The sequence below is a fragment of the Arachis hypogaea genome, chromosome 8 (genome assembly GCF_003086295.3).
Source record: "Arachis hypogaea cultivar Tifrunner chromosome 8, arahy.Tifrunner.gnm2.J5K5, whole genome shotgun sequence".
NCBI lineage: Eukaryota > Viridiplantae > Streptophyta > Magnoliopsida > Fabales > Fabaceae > Arachis > Arachis hypogaea.
The window spans coordinates 31,660,430-31,673,084 of NC_092043.1; the positions used below are offsets into that span (position 1 = coordinate 31,660,430).

Genomic DNA, 12,655 nt, shown 5'->3' on the forward strand with positions numbered 1-12,655 from the left:
TATTCGAGTGTGAAAATTCTATTCTGTTGCGCACTCAGAGAGTATTTTTTGTCTGAGTTAACAAATCTGATATTGACACATGTCGGTGGTCATGGAAGAAAAGAGGTTAGGAAGTGTGGGTCTTCGGACGCCACCACTCCACGAATGTTGTAATTAGGAAGTTGTCAAAGACAAAGTCCCTGAGTTACACCGTGTCGCTGATGCTAGCCTCCCTCAAGTAAGGGGACAATGGCGTCTGGGGGTGCAAGAGTGTGGCTCACTCGTCTAGGGAGTAGTTGGTGTGGCCTTTGTTAAAAGCAAGGTTGCGAGAACTGAATCGATTATCAAATCGGTCAAGTGATTGGTTCATTGGTTTAATGGTCCAACCAGAATCGAACCATAGTTGAACCGATTTAATTAAATATATAATAAAACTATTAAAAATTAAATATATAATTTCAAATATTCAAATTTAATATTTTTTAAACTAATACAATTCAAAATGTTAAGATTTTACATAATAACTTGTTCATATTTAATTATTAAAAATTCTAATTAATTTCTAAATTCTAATAAAATAATCAGTAACAACACTTATCACATTAGTAACGAAAATTTTAAATTTAAAAATTTTAACAATAACTTCTAATAATCAAATAATCATCAACAAAATAAATAAAAACTCATAAAAATAGAAAAAATAGCAACTCCAAATTAGAATCAGATTCTAACAACTGAGAATCAGTAAAAATAACAAAATAAACAATAAAGTAATATGAAAGAGAAAAAGCTAACTTGCAACACATGATATTCTATGATAGTTGTTTACAAAGTCAAGATGCTGAGCCTTAAAATGCAGATTTATTGTGCTTTAGAAAAAGAAGGAACACAAGTTCAAAAAGTTAAGAAGCAACAATTTCAATTGTTATGTATCACTCAAGAGTATCAAGAAAGGTTTATTATAACACCATTAAAATGCTCACAAAATGTAAATTCCGGTTAAATTAGTAGATAATTAGTCAATACATTAGTGATTATCAATGGCGCCATCAACATGGTACGCACAATTGTAATCTCAACTCTTTATCACAACTTCGCACAACTAACCAGCAAGTGCACTGGGTCGTCCAAGTAATAAACCTTACGCGAGTAAGGGTCGATCCCACGGAGATTGTTGGTATGAAGCAAGCTATGGTCATCTTGTAAATCTCAGTCAAGCAGACTCAAATGGTTATGGAGGATAACATAAAACATAAAATAAGGATAGAGATACTTATGCAATTCATTGGTGAGAATTTCAGATAAGCGTATGGAGATGCTTTGTCCCTTCCGACTCTCTGCTTTCCTACTGTCTTCATCTAATCCTTCTTACTCCTTTCCATGGCAAGCTGTATGAAGGGTTTCACCGTTGTCAGTGGCTACCTCCCATCCTCTCAGTGAAAATGTTCAACACGCTCTGTCACAGCACGGCTATTCAGCTGTCGGTTCTCGATCATGTCGGAATAGAATCCAGTGATTCTTTTGCGTCTGTCACTAACGCCCCACAATCGCGAGTTTGAAGCTCGTCACAGTCATTCAATACTTGAATCCTACTCAGAATACCACAGACAAGGTTTAGACCTTCCGGATTCTCTTGAATGCCGCCATCAATTCTAGCTTATACCACGAAGATTCCGATTAAGGAATCCAAGAGATAAACATTCAAGCCTTGTTTGCTTGTAGAACGGGAGTGGTAGTCAGGCACGCGTTCATAAGTGAGAATGATGATGAGCGTCACATAATCATCACATTCATCATGTTCTTGGGTGCGAATGAATATCTTAGAACAAGAATAAGCTGAATTGAAGGTCTAGGCATGGCCGAGAGGCCAGCCCCCATGATCTAAGAACTAGACATCCAAAGATGATCTAGAGATCTAAAGTGATCAAAAGATGAAAATACAATGCAAAAGGTCCTATTTGTAGAGAACTAGTAGCCTAGGGTTTACAGAAATGAGTAAATGACATAAAAATCCACTTCCGGGCCCACTTGGTGTGTGCTTGGGCTGAGCATTGAAGCATTTTCGTGTAGAGACTCTTCTTGGAGTTAAACGCCAGCTTTTGTGCCAGTTTGGGCGTTTAACTCCCATTGTTGTGCCAGTTCCGGCGTTTAACGCTGGGCAGTTTTGAGCTGATTTGGAACGCCAGTTTGGCCCATCAAATCTCGGGCAAAGTATGGACTATTATATATTGCTGGAAAGCCCAGGATATCTACTTTCCAACGCAGTTGAGAGTGCGCCAATTGGGCTTTTGTAGCTCCAAAAAATCCACTTCGAGTGTAGGGAGGTCAGAATCCAACAGCATCTGCAGTCCTTTTCAGCCTCTGAATCAGATTTTTGCTCAGGTCCCTCAATTTCAGCCAGAAAATACCTGAAATCACAGAAAAACACACAAACTCATAGTAAAGTCCAGAAAAGTGAATTTTAACTAAAAACTAATAAAAATATAATAAAAACTAACTAAAACATACTAAAAACATACTAAAAATAATGCCAAAAAGCGTACAAATTATCCGCTCATCAATTAGTTTTTAATAAGGAAGATTAGAAATGTGAAAATTATATTAAATTAAGATAGAGCTCGTCGAAACGAGAATTTTGACACCAATTTCGAAGAAAACGGTCCAAAATTGGATCGAACGGGCCAAACCGGTTGAACTGGACCCAAACCGGGCTATCGGTCCAACCGGACCAGCCCTTTTAAGTGAACCCAACAGTGCCTTCTCCCTCATTTTCTGCAGCACGAAGCTGAATGCTTCTCCAGGGAGGAGAGAAACGAAACACCCCGTAACTTTACGATAAATTTCTAACTCCCGTAATTTCTCCGTCCGAGCTCCAATTGCTGCACCGTTTGCGGCCACGCGTTCACCGCATTGAGCTCTATGTTTCTACCGGAACAATTTCATAGGTAACTCATTATTTCACACCCAGCCTTCATTTCCACCAATTTTCAAGTTTTGAGAAGGAACGTTGAATTTCTTTGATTTTTGATGTTTTAGGATCCAATTAGCTTGAGGAAAACGTTCACTCTTGCTTATGTGAAGCTTGAGTAAGGTGAGAATATGATAATTCTATTTTAATTTCATTGGATTTGAGCTTTGAGTATTAAATTGGGTATATATGTGTTATAAATGTGTATTAGGTTGTGAATAAATAATTGGAGCTTGAAATTATGAATACTGAAACTTGGAGGAAGCAGATTAGTTGAGTTTTGAGGGGCTGCCTTGGTTTTGAATAAATAGCTTTGGTTGTTACGTGGAAATCGGCCAAGGTATGGTTTAAGTTTCTTGCATTTAATATATAATGTTCTGTAAAAACTTAGACTAGATGACCATAGGATAAGTTTGAATGCAGGTGTATGTTTAATGTTTAGTAATTTATCGATGAATATATTTGGTTGAAGTTTATTGGATAATTAGTTATTAATTTTGGATGGTGAATGTTGTTATGTTAATTTGGAGAGAATTATGGTTGAATGTTATTGTTGATGAACATAGTTGGTTTGGTGCTTGTTGATTAATTAATGATTTGGTAAATTATTGATTTGAGGTATAACTATTGTGGAGGTTGTTGTGATAATGAGGTACTTTGTGTTAGAAGCCTAGGATTAGTAAACTATGATCCTTAGTTGAATTTTGGTTGTTGGATTTGAATATTGTATGAGTATAATTGTTGATCTAAGGTAGATTTATTGTGGTGACTGTTATGATGATGAGGAAGGGTATGTTGAATTGAAAAGAAAGCAGGTTTGGACCCGAAAAGGGTGGCAAAGTCCGAGTTTTAGAGGAGGTGCTGCCAAAATTTTATAAAAATTAGATATTTTGTTTATATGATTATCTAAAAAGATTTAGATTCAAAGGTTATATGGTTTGATTTATAGTTATTAAGAAAATGAGCATGTTTTAAGTTTGATTCATTTAGAAAAAAATGAATTATATTTTGAATTGGAATTATTGATGGACGGAATGGGAGGTGCGATAATGAAGGATAAGGATTGAATATGATTGACGTATAATGATGAATGAGATGCGATTGAGAATGATGTGGATGTTGATGAATTATAATTGAATTATTTATATGCCTTATGAATTTGAATAATCTGAGATACGAGATTCCCTAGATCAAGTGCCGTGGCTTGCCACCACGTGTACTAGGTTGAAAACTTGATACTCTGTTGATCCTACGACGTAAGTGTGCCTGGGCACTATATAAATTCCCAAAAATGTTACCCCCATTGAGCAATATTGATTATTTGAGAAAAAGCTGTGCATAGTCTCTTGGGGATGCACGTCGGGGGACAGTCTAAGGACAATTCAGAATTGTCGAGTTGGCTGAATAACCGACAGATGAGCCTCATCAGCCATAGGACAGGCATGCATCATATGCATATTACTTGAATTACTTGTTGGTGCTTTAATTAGGTGTGCCTATATGTACTTGCCATGCTAAATGTGTATTTGTTACCTGTAATAACTGTAACCTTTTTGTGTTTGCCTTATCTGTCTATTTGTCTGTAAAAATGCATGAATGAGTTGGAGATGGAGGAATGGTAGTATGAGACTTAGATTTAAGATTAAGTTAAGTTAGGATTAAACATTTTTAGAAAACCACATTTTATAGCTCCTGTTTAATACTTTAAGCTCTATTTGTCTATTTGCCTTATACTCTATAATCTGAGTGTCGGTGTTCTAGGATTGCCTCTGGCATTCCCAGGACCTTATATATTATGTGTGTGGCACCTTTATCATACTAAGAACCTCCGGTTCTCATTCCATACTATGTTGTTGTTTTTCAGATGCAGGTTGAGAGGCATCTCATTAGGCGTCTGGACCCTTGAAGTGGAGTGGTTATAAGGTTATTTTGTTATGCTATGATGTGTATATATGTACTTGGTTTTCTCTCTGCATAACTTGTTCTTTTGATCCTCCTAGAGGTTTATGGAGAGGCAGGATTGTGTATATGTACTTTCGGGTTTTGGGATATGTATGTATATATGTGTAAATATTCTCCGGCCAGTCTTGATTTCGCAGGCTGAGTTGGAAACTTGTTATTTTGTTTCTTTGGCACTCTATTCCTACTTCTGTTATCTTATGTTTACTAATTATGATTTTATTAGCACGTAAGTTAACTCATACCTTGAGCATTGCGCTTTTATTTCGCGATTTTTGTTTCCTTTTTTTTTCAAGGCTCCTAGCATATTATAATTCTTCTGCTATTATATGTACTCATTTTATTTTAGAGGTCGTAATACCACACCACATATGTTTTACAGCTTAAGCGTAAAGCTTAGTGTGGTAGGGTGTTACACAAAATCCCTAATAGATGATAATATCTAAAAAACTTGTAAAAATTAACTCAAAATCAGAAATTTAGAACAATAGTACAAAATTAACTCCGAAATTTGACAAAATTCAATAATAATTAACTCAATATAAATAACAATCAATAATTCTTCTTGTTAACAACAATTAACAATAAAAGAAATTAACTCAAAAAAATAAGAATAACCAAGGAAATTAACTCAAGCAAGAGGGCTGTAGCGCGGCAGAATAGGAAATGTGTGCGACAGAAGAATGAGACGGAAAAGACGAGATGCGACACCACATAAGTTGAGACGCAAGACGCATTGCGATGGAGGAGCCGAGATTGAGCAGTGGGACGGCAAAACAGGGGCCATGCAGCGAAGGAGGAATGAGACAGAGACATGTTGCGAAGCAAGACACGTTGCGACGGAGGAAAGGAGATTAAACAGTGGGGACAACAGCTGGAGGAGATGCGACAACAATGCTGATAGTGGTGAGGATGGCTAGCTGCTACTCTGCTCTGATAGGGTTTTTACTTTTTAGGGTTGGGTTTGGTCCGCTTGTGGAGAAAGAAGGCGAGGGGCTATTATGTTGTGTTTGTTTTTCTTTCTTAATGAATCAAACGGTGCCGTTTGATGGATAGAGAAACAAACCAGGGTGCATAAATACCGGGCCGGTTCACTGGTTAACCATCAGTTTATCTTATTTACTAACTATTTTTTTGCACAACGATCCTATACATCAACCAAATTGACTAAAAAATCAGTTTTTGATTAATCCGGTCGAACCGACGGGTCCTATTCGATTTTCAAAACACTGATTAAAAGATGAATGTATTTCAATAATAAATATAATTTTATTTCAAGATATAAAGATAAAAATTAACAATAAATAACTATTTCACATTTCAAAATAATTAATTATAAAAAATCTAATTAATAATTAATTTATCAAATATCAATACAACATATTGAAAATTAAAATTGAGAATATGATGTTTTATTTAAATACATGTAAAAATACAATAAACATTTAAAAAATAAATTAAAACTAATCATTACAATTAAATTAATTAAGAATTTCAATTAAATTAATTAATTAACATTTACTAATTCAGTAATTTGTACATTCATTCCGCACAACCGAACAAATTCTAATAACATGACAATCTAATCTACATATATAACAACACTAAGTTTATAAAAATACCCAAACTATAATTACATGTTCAATCTCTTAAAAGAGAAAAAGGATTAAAACTAACTTCGAAGTCAATCGCTCCCGCAATGTACCAAATAGTGTTCAGGCAGTTGATGTCTCCGTTCTGTGTGTCTAGTCCGAGTATCTCACAAATACCAAGAGAAACATCCGAGAAAGAGAAAAATGAAGGAAATGGGGGAGGAAAGGGATCAGAAGGGTGTTGTGAACGAGTTCCTTATATAAGTGCATCTATGCCTTATCTCGTTTACAGTATAAACGAGATAACCTGTAAACGAGATAAGCCACCTTACACAGCATGTTTATAAACATGATACGTCCAAGTCGTGTTGTGTCTCTCGTTTGCACTGTAAACAAGATATGCTCAGAGTGAAATCGTTTACAGAGTAAACATGATAAGTAAAAAGATGGATTTTGGTAAAAATTATATAATTTACATATTTCAATAAATAAAATATTTATTTTATTTATTTAAAAAAATCCTATATATAAGAACATTTAAAGACTAAATCCTCATAGTGGTCCTTGAGATTCACGGATTATACCATTTTAGTCATTTAGATTCACAATTCACTATAATGGTCTCCGAAATTTAGTTCCAAGCACCATATTGGTCCCTAAACCCTTTTTGGCATTGAATCAACGAATGGAATGTTGAGTTAACTTTGATTTTTCATGCTAGACACATGGTTAAATGACATCTTTTCGTTTTGACGCTTAAACAACGCAAAAACAAGGTCGTTTTGGAGAATGAGGGAAAATAAACGGTTTGCACATCATATAAACTCTTATTTATCTTCTCGTTTTTGTCTTATTTAAATGCCAAAATAAAATGTCATCGTTTAGTCCTGTATTTAGCATGATAATTTAGAGCCAGCTTAGCACTACTTCGTTCATTAATTCAGTGCTAGAAAGAGTTTAAGGACTAATATAATGCCCAAAAACTCCGAGACCAATATAGTAAATTTTGAATTTGAATGACTGAACTGATAAAAGTTGTGAATTTAAAGAATTGTTTTAGAGATTTAATCAACATTTAAGTAAATTTCCTTTTGTAGAGATTTTATGGGTCTCCATAAGACGAGTACCTCATCTCCACCCCGTTTTCATTTATTTGCGGAACGAGTCTCCATCTTTATAAAAATTTTGCGAGTCTCATTAACTTTTTCGTTGCAGGTAATTTTTATGATTTTTTTGGACATTCTTAGGTAAAACATTCATATTTAAAACTTTAATTTGTCATTAATAAAGCAAGAGGAATAAATGTTTAAATTCAAAAACTGAATACACGACGAATTTAAAAATAATTTTATAATCAAAATAATAATTTGCGTGGCATATTTTAATATTGCAAAAATAAGAAGTTAAATACTTTGCTTATTATGGATATCAAAGTAGGCGATAATTTAGTTTATTTCAGTCAAAAAAAAAAAAAAATAGGCTGCCTCCTGTGTGGTCTAACCAAAGGCCCGTTGAAATTAGTTTGAATATAAAGTCAATAAATTTATCAACGAATTATAATTCAAATGAACTTTTTTACTTAAAAAATGTGAGTTCAAATTTTATTTATTATTATATTGTGATATCTAAAATTAGAGATTATCCAATGTATCTGACAAAAAAAGAGTGAATAAATTTAATTTATTAAACTAAAAAGGATGTGTGGATTAGTCAATCTAACTTTTTCCTAAATCATAAAATTAATTAAAATAAATTTAATAAAAATAATAAGTAAAAAGTTAATTATTACTCAGGCACAAATAAAAAATAATTAAATTATAATATAATTTTTTAAATTCTCAATATTAATAAAATTGTCTATTAGAATATCGTTTTAAATTAGTGTAAAGAATAAAATAAATTATGTAAAATGTGTCTCATAATTAGGAGCATATATATATAAATAAATAAAATAACAAGTCACCAAAAATAAATAAAATAACAAAAAAATAAAATGGAAAAAAGGAAGTATGTTTAGATATTTAATTTTCAAATGTTGTATATAGTGGCGGAGTTTGAAATAAAATTTTGTGGGACAAAAATTTAACACAAATTTTAGCCTTTCGTTTCAAAAATACATCAAAATTTTTATTTTTCATGATTATTTTATATAAAAATTTAAATATATATCCTATAAAATATGTAAAAAAGAAGTTAGAAGGATAAATATTAAAAATTATAATACTTATTAAATTTTTTTATCAATTTATACAAATACAATAATATCAATACTTATTGAATATTCTAATATTTTTTATCATATAAAAATTAAATTAAATAAACAGCGAAATATAAAATAATATTAAATTAAATAAATAAAAAATACCTAATTTTTTTATATTTGAACTCAAAGGTAGATGGAGTGTTGCTTGTTGAATAGAGAGCCATAAAATACGAATACAAAGCTGCTAGCAAAGCAACGTTTTTATAATGATGATTTTTATCTTTTATTTTTTTAGATAATCTTTTTTTATTTTTTATTTTTTTTGTTAGATAACTTTTTTATTTGATTTGATTGTTAGATGATCTTTTTTTATAATGAAGATTTTTACCTTTTATTTTATTAGATAATTTTTTTTGTTAGATAACTTTTTTTATTTAATTTGATTGTTAGATGATCTTTTTTATTCTTATCTTTTTTTGTTAGATAATTTTTTTATTTAATTTGATTTTATTTTTTAATTTTGATGTGTTGTGAAAGCCAATAAAGACCCACTCAGTGCAATAAAAGCAAGAGATGAAGATTGAATATGAGTACTTTAAATCATAGTAAAGTATTTAAAGCCAACTGAACTATTTTTTATTTTTTGAAGAAGTACTATTAATTTTTTTATAAAAAATCTGGGTCCCTTGTCTCAACTAAGCTTCGTCCCTGGTTGTATATATATATTTTTTAAAAGTTTAATTTTAATCACATCTGTTCTTTTAGATGATCATTCACACAGTCAATATTAAAGGTAGTTATTTTTGCTGATGTGACGTTAAGTAATTAAATAAAAAAAATATTGAGTACCATTAGATTTACCATCAGAATTATCGTCAAAATAAATCTGACGGTATAAACCTCGTTGGTAATTGTTTACCGACAGATTTTTTTTGTCTGTCCGCTAATTATCGGTGGATTTAGCAGTGGATATTAACTCTTAATTTGGCAAAATTCTGGAGCTTGTTACCGTCGAATTTATTCCCCAGTAAATCAGCGGTAATCTTAAATTTTATTTTTTTAATTTGTTTAAAAATTCAATATATAATTTTAAATGTTTAAACTCAATAATTTTTAAACTAACAAAATTTAAAATTTTATAATTTTCTATAATAATTTGTCTATAATTTTCATTAAAAGTTCACAAATAAGTTGACACATCAAAATTTAAGAATAAAGAAGAAAAATAATAATTACTCAAGTATGAAAAAAAGTAGCACCATAAACATATACTCTAAATCTAGAAAAGATAAACTTACGTAAGGTTGATATGAAAAATAAGATATCTCATGGTGGCTAAGTAAATTGCATAGTTAAAACTATCTAGACAATAAAATATTGAAAAAAAAATTAAGTATACAAATGGTATATCTATTTAAGATTCAAAGTAATCCACTAACATGCATATGTATGTCTCTCAAATGGTATATCTATTTAAGGTTATACAATTTCAGCAACTTACAAACCTAATTAGAGGTTTTGCATCATAAACTTACTATCTATAGGCGCATTTCCTAAATTACACGCAACCTAACCTAACATTATTTAATTTCTAATTACATTAAATTAATATAACAAACCCTAATCACACACTTCATTAAAAAATTTAACATATAATTTAATAAAATACCTAACAAAATTTTAAACAAACAAAAAAATTGAAAAAATACAAAAACTATAAAAAAAATTTACCTCTGATGGTGGCTGCAGAATGGTAGAAGTGTGGTGGTGACAGGAGGCAGCAATGAAACCTATAATGGGGAAGTTAGGGTTTAGAAACAACCTTACCTTAGCATGGTGGACCCCAGCCACAGTGATAGCGACAAGGCGACGGCCACCAATCGACGGTAAGGGACACCAATAGCGGAGGCACAGCGGAGGATTTCCTTAGAGATTCCAGCAGCAGTGATAATGATGTGCTGATCTGCGACGACAATATGACTTATCGGCAACGACAGCAGCTCCAGGCGGTGGCAGCACAACCTTCTTCAATGGAGATCAGAGGGAGAAAGATGAAAGAGAAGAAGAACAAGAAGAAGAAGAAGAAGAAGAGAAGAGAGAGAGTTTGCAAATATGAGGGAGAATGATTTCACGTTTGAATTTTATTCTAAATTTATCGTCGGATTTACCGGCAGAAAAATCCGAAGGTAAAATGTTCGTCGTTGCCTAAACGACGCATTTTACTAAATTCTGTTACTATCGGAATTTTTTTACAGAAAATCTGACGATAAATTCGGTAATAGGATTAATTTTCGTGTCTCTATTTATCGTCGGAGTTAGTGGCGGAATTTTAAATCTGACAGTAACTTACTGAGTGACGAATTTTTACTCGTAACTGTCAAAAAATTTTTGCAAAATCTATTGGTAACGTCCGTTGCTAAATCCGACAATATTCAGCATATTTCTTATAGTGAATGTAAATTTTAAGATTTAGGTATAACTTTTAGAGAATTATATTGTTAATTGTATATTGAATTTTTTTTTAATTTATGCAATGTTAAATTCTATATATGAATCAAATTATTATTATTATTATTATTATTATTATTATTATTATTATTATGCAATTTTCAATGTAAAATTAAGTATCGCAACTGTTCAATCATGAATGATATTACATCGGCAAAAATATTACACTCATCTTAATGTTATCTTAATTAAGAGTTTTCCCAAAAAAATGCTGTTCATTTATATTATCTTTTTTTTTTTGAACAAAAGTAGCTCAACACAATAAAGTGGAGTAGAGGAACAAGGGCAACTAAAATAAACACAGACATAAGTGTAGAGCTGGTAACTGTTGTCATCTCCGGCACTGCCATTAACAACCAAACGGATTGACTCCACACCATTCCTTGTAACTCAAGAAGGACATGATCTTTACTCCTTCAACACTTGTCTCTACCTGTTGAAAAACTCCACTATTCCGCTCCAACCAGATGTTCCAAATAACCGCACAGAATTCTATCAGCCATTTTCTTTGCTCAAACTTTCCACCTGTTGATTTGATCCAGCTCTCATAAAACTCTTTAGTGGTTCCCGGGATGGCCCAAGCTCTATCAGAAAACGTCAGCCATAATAATTTGTAATAATATAAAAATAGTGTATATAATAATTAATGATTTAATGTCCAAAATGGTCTTTAAAATTTCCAACTCATTTTAGATTAGTCCCACAATAGCCTTTGAAATTTCTAACTCATTTTAGATTAGTCCCCCACTTTTTAAAATAACTAAATAAGTTCTTCATTTTTAAAATCGAGAATCTCCATTAGTCTAAAAGTTAATTACTAGATATTTTAACGTCGTTGATATGTATAATTAAGTGTCAAGTTGGCACTTAACTACATGCTGATGTGAACACACAATAAATTCAATTTAAATTGGTATCCCAAATTTAGTTAAAACACGCAAATTAATATATTCACACTATAAAATTCTAATCCTCAAATATTTATGTTCGTCATTTGTTCTAATACGTTCTTTCTCTCCTCCTTTTTGGTGTTCTTCTCCATCTCATTTTCTATTGTTTTTTTCCTCTTTTCTATGTGAAGCATGACGAGCTGTAGTGATAAAAGTCAAGCAAATTTAAACATGAACATCTCTAGATATGTGAGAATAAAAGAAAGGCAGAGAAAAAATAAAAGAAGGCAGACAAAAGATAGAAGAGAGAAAATAGTAGATAGTTAAGGATCGGAGTTTTTATAGGAAACCATTTTATAGTATGCTCTCTAAGTTAGGAAACTATATAAATGAGTGAAATCAAAATGTATTCAATTTAATTAAAATCAAAGGAATTCACATCCATAACAATTATTCATTTTCTTTCTTTTTCCTCTTTAATAATTATATAGCGAGTATATTATTGTGAGTAATGTTCAATTTTATATTACTTTTTATCTATTAGAAATCAAAATTT

The 12,655-nt window shown here is 31.6% G+C and overlaps 1 long non-coding RNA gene across 1 annotated transcript; it reads left to right on the top strand.

The window, feature by feature from the left end:
* The first annotated feature begins 2,746 nt into the window (after positions 1-2,746).
* Positions 2,747-5,148, top strand: LOC140174597 (uncharacterized). Its single transcript, XR_011864333.1, has 4 exons — positions 2,747-2,924; positions 3,016-3,070; positions 3,159-3,287; positions 4,812-5,148. It is a non-coding gene; the product is annotated as an uncharacterized lncRNA (long non-coding RNA).
* The last annotated feature ends 7,507 nt before the right edge of the window (positions 5,149-12,655 follow it).